Source organism: Penaeus chinensis, chromosome 41, assembly GCF_019202785.1.
Source record: "Penaeus chinensis breed Huanghai No. 1 chromosome 41, ASM1920278v2, whole genome shotgun sequence".
NCBI lineage: Eukaryota > Metazoa > Arthropoda > Malacostraca > Decapoda > Penaeidae > Penaeus > Penaeus chinensis.
Genome location: NC_061859.1, coordinates 6,811,455 through 6,817,454, shown reverse-complemented (window position 1 = coordinate 6,817,454; position 6,000 = coordinate 6,811,455). Strand labels below are relative to the sequence as shown.

The window sequence follows — 6,000 nt, the reverse complement described above, 5'->3', positions numbered from 1 at the left end:
TACAAGCCCTGGAAAACAATCCGACTGCCCAAGGGGTGCAGAGGAACAGAGATGATGGGAACGCCTGACTTAAACCTGGAGTTGCTCCCTCCTCCCCCGCTCTATTCCTACCCACTCCCCCACCCCCGTCTATCACAAGTGAGGAAATCTTTATCAAGTGCCCTGATACATGACACCCCACCGTCCCCCACCCCTCCACCACCCCTGGCACACATACACACCTGACACCTGAAAGTGTTATATCAGTTCATTGCATCCTGCTATACACCTGGGCGCCTTTGTCGTCTCTCTTATACGCGCACCTGATGTTAAACCTACTTTTAAGACACCGCTTCTGATATTGGCATGGAGCCTTCTTTAGACAGACAAGAATAAAGAGCGGGGGGACAGGAGATAAGAACAAGATAAAAGACGAGAAAAAGAAAAACGAAACAATTTATCTTTTATGAGGCGAAGCTGCACTTGACAGGCTGATGATGACTGGCGCCATGTTGGTAATGATAACCATTTGATAATTGAAAGTTTGGTAATGATTCGATAAACAAGGATGATGTTCGGACGCGTTGCTTTCAGCTAACCATCATCAAAATCTCTTAACTGTACCTTCGCCTCGATAAAGAAGAAGAATGAGGATAACTCGATGAAGAAGAAGAAGAAGAAGAAGAAGAAGAAGAAGAAGAACGGGAAGGTAGAGAGCAGATACCAAGATCCCCGCCCCCCAGCCTCCATATCTCCCGTCCTCAATCCCCGCCCCCCATCACGGAGGTCAAATTGTGAGACGAAAGACAGGAACAGGAAAAAAGGTGATGATGAAGTAAATGAGAACAGAAGAAAATAAGGGTGATGATGATGAGCGCGAAAAGAGAGAAAGATGATGATCACGATTTAACAGCAAAAATACAATAATAACCACGGCTCTCTCTCTCTCTCTCTCTCTCTCTCTCTCTCTCTCTCTCTCTCTCTCTATATATATATATATATATATATATATATATATATCCCTTCTCCTTTCACCCTTCTCTCTCTCTCTCCATCTCTCCTTTCTACTCTCTCTATCTCTCTCCATCTCTCTTTTCTTCTCTCTCCTCTCTCTCTCTCTCTTCATCTCTCCTTTCTCCTCTCTGTCTCTCTCCATCTCTCTTTTCTACTCTCTCTCTCTTTCTTCATCTCTCCTTTCTCCCTTCTCTTTCTCTCTCTCTCTCTCTATCTATCTCTCTCTTCTCCTTTTTCTCCTTTTTCTCCTCTCTCTCTCTCTCTCTCTCCTCTTCTCCTCTCTCTCTCTCTCTCTCTCTCCTCTCTCTCTCTCCTTCTCTCACTCTACTCTTCTCCTACTCCTTTTCTCCTTTTTCTCCTCTTCTCTCTCTCTCCTCTTTCCCCACTCTCTTCTCTTCTCTCTCTCTCTCTCTCACTCTCTCTCTCTCTCTTCCTTCTCTCCCTTTCTCTCCTCTCCTCATTTCTCCCTTCTCTCTCTCTCTCTCTCCTTTCTCTCTCTTCTCTTTTTCTCTCTCCTTCTCCTTTTCTCCTCTTTCTCTCTCCTTTTCCTCTCTCTCCTCTCCCTTTCCTCTTTCTCTCTCTCTCATTCTCTTCTCTCTCTCTCTCTCTTTCCTCCTTCTCCTCTCTCTCTCTTCTTCTACTCCTCTCTTCTCTCTCCTTTCTCTCTCTTCTCTCTCCTATCCCTCTCTCTTCTCTCTCTCTCTCTTTCCCCCTCTCTCTCTTCCTCTCTCTCTTCCTTTTCTTCTCTTTCTCTTCTCTCCCCCCCCCTTCTCTCTCTCCCTCCCTTCTCTCTCTTTCTCTCCTGCCTCCTCTTCCCCCCCTCTCTCTCTCTCTCCTCTCTCTCTCTCCTCTCTCTCTCTCTCTCTCTCTCTCTCTTCTCTCCTTCTCCTTTCCTCTTTCTTTCTCTCTTCTTCTCCCTCTCCTTCCTCTCTCTTTCTCCTCCCTTTCTCCTCTTTCTCCTCCCTCTTCTCTCCTTTCTCTCCTTCTCTTCCTCTCTCCTTCTCTCTCTCTCTTTCTTCTCTCTTCTCTCTCTCTTCTCTCTCTTTTCCCTCTCTCTTTCTTTCTCTCTCTTTCTCTTCTCTTTCTCTCCTCTTTCCTCTTCTCTCTTTTCTTCCTCTTCTCTCTTCTTCTTCTTCTTTCCTCTCTCTTCTCCTCTTTTCTTTCTCTCCTTCTTCTCTTTCTTCTCTCTCTCCTTCTTCTTTCATCTCTCTCTTCTCTCTTCTCTCTCTTTTCTCTCTCTCTCCTTCCTCCTTCTCTCTCTCCTCTCTCTTTTTTCTCTTCTCTCTCTCTTTTCTCTCCTTCCTTCTCCTTTTCCTCTCTCATTCTCTTTTCTCCCTCTCTCCTTTGTCTTCTTTTTCTCTTTCTCTCTCTCTCTTTTTCTTCACTCTCTCTTTTCTTCTCTCCTCTCTCTCTTTCTCTCTCTCTCTCTCTCTTCTCTCATCTCCTCTTCCTCTCTCTCTCTCTTTCCTTCTCTACTCTCCTCTCTCTTTCTCTTTTCTCTCTCTTTCTCTTCTCTTCTTTCACGCCCCCCCCCTCTCTCTCTTTTGTCTTTTGTATCTTGCTCTGTTCTCCTCTCTCTGTCTTTCTCTTCCCACCCTCTTCTCTTTATCTTCTTCTCTCTCCTTCTTCTTTCCTCTTCTCTCTCTCTATCTCTCTCTTCTCTCTCTTCTCTCTCTCTCTCCTTTCTTCTCTCTGTCTCTCTCTCCTTTCTTCTCTCTGGTTCTCTCTCCTTTCTTCTCTCTGTCTCTCTCCTTTCTTCTCTATGTCTCTTTCCTTTCTTCTCTCTGCTTTCTTCTCATTGTTCTCTCCTTTTCTCTGTCCGTCTCTCTTCTTTTTTCTTCTCCTTCTTCTCTCTTAATCTTTTTCTCCTCTGTTCTCTCCCTCTCTGTCTTCCTTTTTTTGGTCTCTTTTATCTTTATTTTTTTATTCTCTTTCCTCCTCTACTAACCCTACATTTATTACTCTTTCTTTTGCACTTTATTTTATACTGTAAACTAAATATTCTTGAAAGAAAAGGAATTAGAAAAGGTGCAAGGGATAAAAAAAAAAAGAAGAGAGAAAGGAAGGAAAAAGAGCCGAATGAGAATGAAAATGAAAATGAGAAAGCGAGAATTTGGAAATGAAAGAGAAAGAGAACGAAAATAAGTAAACCGAAAAAAAGAGATAGGGAAAGAAAATGTGTAGAAAAAACAGAGAGAGAGAATTAAAGAACCATAGAGAAAAAAAAATAAGAAAACATGTAAGCAAAGAGGATTATACAAAAGAAAATAAAATAAACGATAAAGAGGGAGAGTATAAGGAAACGGAAGAGAAAGGAGGAAAGTATAAGAAAAAGAAAGAGAAACGGGAAAGGTATAAGAAAGCGAGAGAAAAACGAAATGTTTAAGGAAACGAAGGAGAAAGAGGAAGAGAAAAGGAAAAGGGCGATAGGCAATGCAGCAGTGTTACCAACGTTTCCCTCCTCCCATACCTTAACGCCGCCCAGCTTAGGCCTATTTAATGAAGACCGGGACTACATGTGTCATCTTTACCCCCCACCCCCACCCCCCACCCCACCCACCTCGCGTGACAGAGAAAGAGAGTGAAGATAAGGAGGAAAGAGAAGAAGGTATGATACGAGATGACAGGATATGGGAGAAGACGAAGGGAGGAAATGGGATCTCGCAGAACAAAATGGAGAGAAGAGGTTGGAAATGACGAGATGAGGAGAAGGGAGAAAGGACGAGAGAGGAGAGATGAGGAGGAGGAACGAAAATGTAAATGATGAGAAAAAAATAGATCTGGAAAGAGAAAAGGTGTAACAAGGGAAGATAAAAAATATCAAACAAACAATAAAAATTGCAGTAGTAGTGGTAGTCATAGTTACTGTTGTATTAACAGCAACAGTGGAAGCAGCAGCAGCCGTAATAGTAGTAATATCAATAACGATAATATTAATAACAACAATAACAAGAAAAAATAACAGTAGTAGTAAACTAGTATTCATTACTTCTATAATATGCCTAATAATGAAACAGGGGAAAGAGAAACAACACAGACGTTCAAAATTATTATAGCATAACCCGCCGTTTCGAATGCAAGATTTACACCTCCAATTTGCTATTCAGTTCAAAGCAGAAACACAATTAACTGTCGCGTGTGACGAAGGAACTCGGCAGGACCCATTCTCTGTCAATGTAAGTACAGCGGGCGGCAGTTAACGTCAGCAAATACCCAACGTTGAGTGTGTGTGTGTAAGAGAGGGAAGGGGGGAGGAGAGTGTGAAGGAGGTGAGGTGAATTCGAAATAGGGATGATGGTATGGGGTGAAGGATGGAAGAGTGAAGGAGGGGGTGAAGGAGGGAAATAGAGAGGAAGGGTGGGAGGGCAAACGGGAAGGAGAGGAGGAGGGGAGGAGGGAGGGAAGGGAAAGAGTGAGGGGAGAAAAGAGAATGGGGAAGGAGAGGGGAAAGAGGAAAATAGGAAGGGAGAGAGGGAAAGCGGGAGAGCAAAAGGTGACGATGGAGGGAGAATGGAGAGGGAAGAGTAGGAGGGAGGAGGGAGGAGGAGGGAGAGAGGGAATAAGGGAGGGAGGGAGGGAGGGAGGGAGGGAAGAAGGGAGGGAGGGAGGGAGGGAGGGAGGGAGGGAGGGAGGGAGAGGGAGAGGAAGAGAGAGAGGAAGAGAGAGAGAGAGAGAGAGAGAGAGAGAGAGAGAGAGAGAGAGAGAGAGAGAGAGAGAGAGAGAGAGAGGTTAGGAGGATGAAAATACTCTTCATACCTCCGCACTTGACAACCTAAGCAGCCGATCATCGCACGAACTGCAACTTGTCTCTCCATAAAAAGCAAGACTCCTCCCCCATCCCCTCTCACACCTCCTCCTCTCAAATCTCGAAAAATAACAAGACAGCCATCAATACCTCCTCGGCATCGCGAAACGTCACTTAGACCGAAGCAGAAACGCATATAAATGTCTTTTCCATTTTTAACTTGGAAGGAAGGCGCCGTCTGAGAGAGAGAGAGAGAGAGGGAGGGGGGGAGGTTAGGAGGGAGGGAAAAAGGGCTGAGAGGCAGTGCAGATAATAATACGAAGAGAATAAAGATGAGTCATTGGAAAGCACGACAGAAGAGATAGAAAGAGTTGAAGTAAAGATGGCACGATAGCGCTCGAGCAAAATGTCCAACTCGTTTGTCTCGAATCTTGATTTTGTCTTCTTTGAGCTTTGAACGACTCCGGCTCTTGTGACAGTGACATTTCAAAACAGAGATCCGTCCAAGATAAACAAATCAAATACTATATAAATAAATTAATACAAAAAAAAATGCTGACATACAAGAGAGTGTTTTCTCGGGCTAAGAAAGAATAAATAAACATGAAATTTCGAATTCCGCTCCCGTCTCTGCCTTTCCTTTACTGCTTCATTGTGTTCGCTTCGCCTTACCGAACCCTTACGAAGGCCAGCGGCCGGAAAATTATTGGGACTGCTGTCCAGGCCGCGCGAATTTATTGTCAGTATTAGCGTACGAGACAAACATTATTTTCCTTGAGAATACAGAGAACGATCACACTTATTCATAGTGAGAATTACGATGCAGGAAAGAAAAGAGGAAAGCAAGAGAATATCGCACAAATGTCAGCAGATACATCCCAGAGAATTCTAACTTTTATTCGTCTATTCAATAGAATCATACCAATCAAATGGAAAGGAGAAGTAGATCAACAGCTGGGAATCAATAGTGACTGATATTATGGTCTGCCTGAGATACGACAGGGAAGTCTTGAGAATGTTTTTACAAGTTCGTATTTCGTGTCTGAGGCGACATGACAAGTGGGTCTGAGCGACGCACTGGGGCTTCCTGGTTACGGGACAACGGGTAAGAATGTGTGTATGTGAGGGGGGAAGGGGGTGCGCGCGCGCGAACAAACGTGTTCATTTGTGTTATTTCTTCGTTTGAAATACGGCGTTTTTATTATTTTAAAATGTGATGTTTAACAATTACGTCCATGAATATCGGTCAGCGTGAAGGGAAA

The 6,000-nt window shown here is 43.9% G+C and overlaps 1 protein-coding gene across 6 annotated transcripts in view; it reads right to left on the bottom strand.

The window, feature by feature from the left end:
* The window catches only part of LOC125047433 (calcium-activated potassium channel slowpoke-like), a 316,251-nt gene that overhangs the window by 308,159 nt on the left and 2,092 nt on the right, over window positions 1-6,000 (bottom strand). The gene's annotated exons all lie outside the window — the stretch shown is intronic.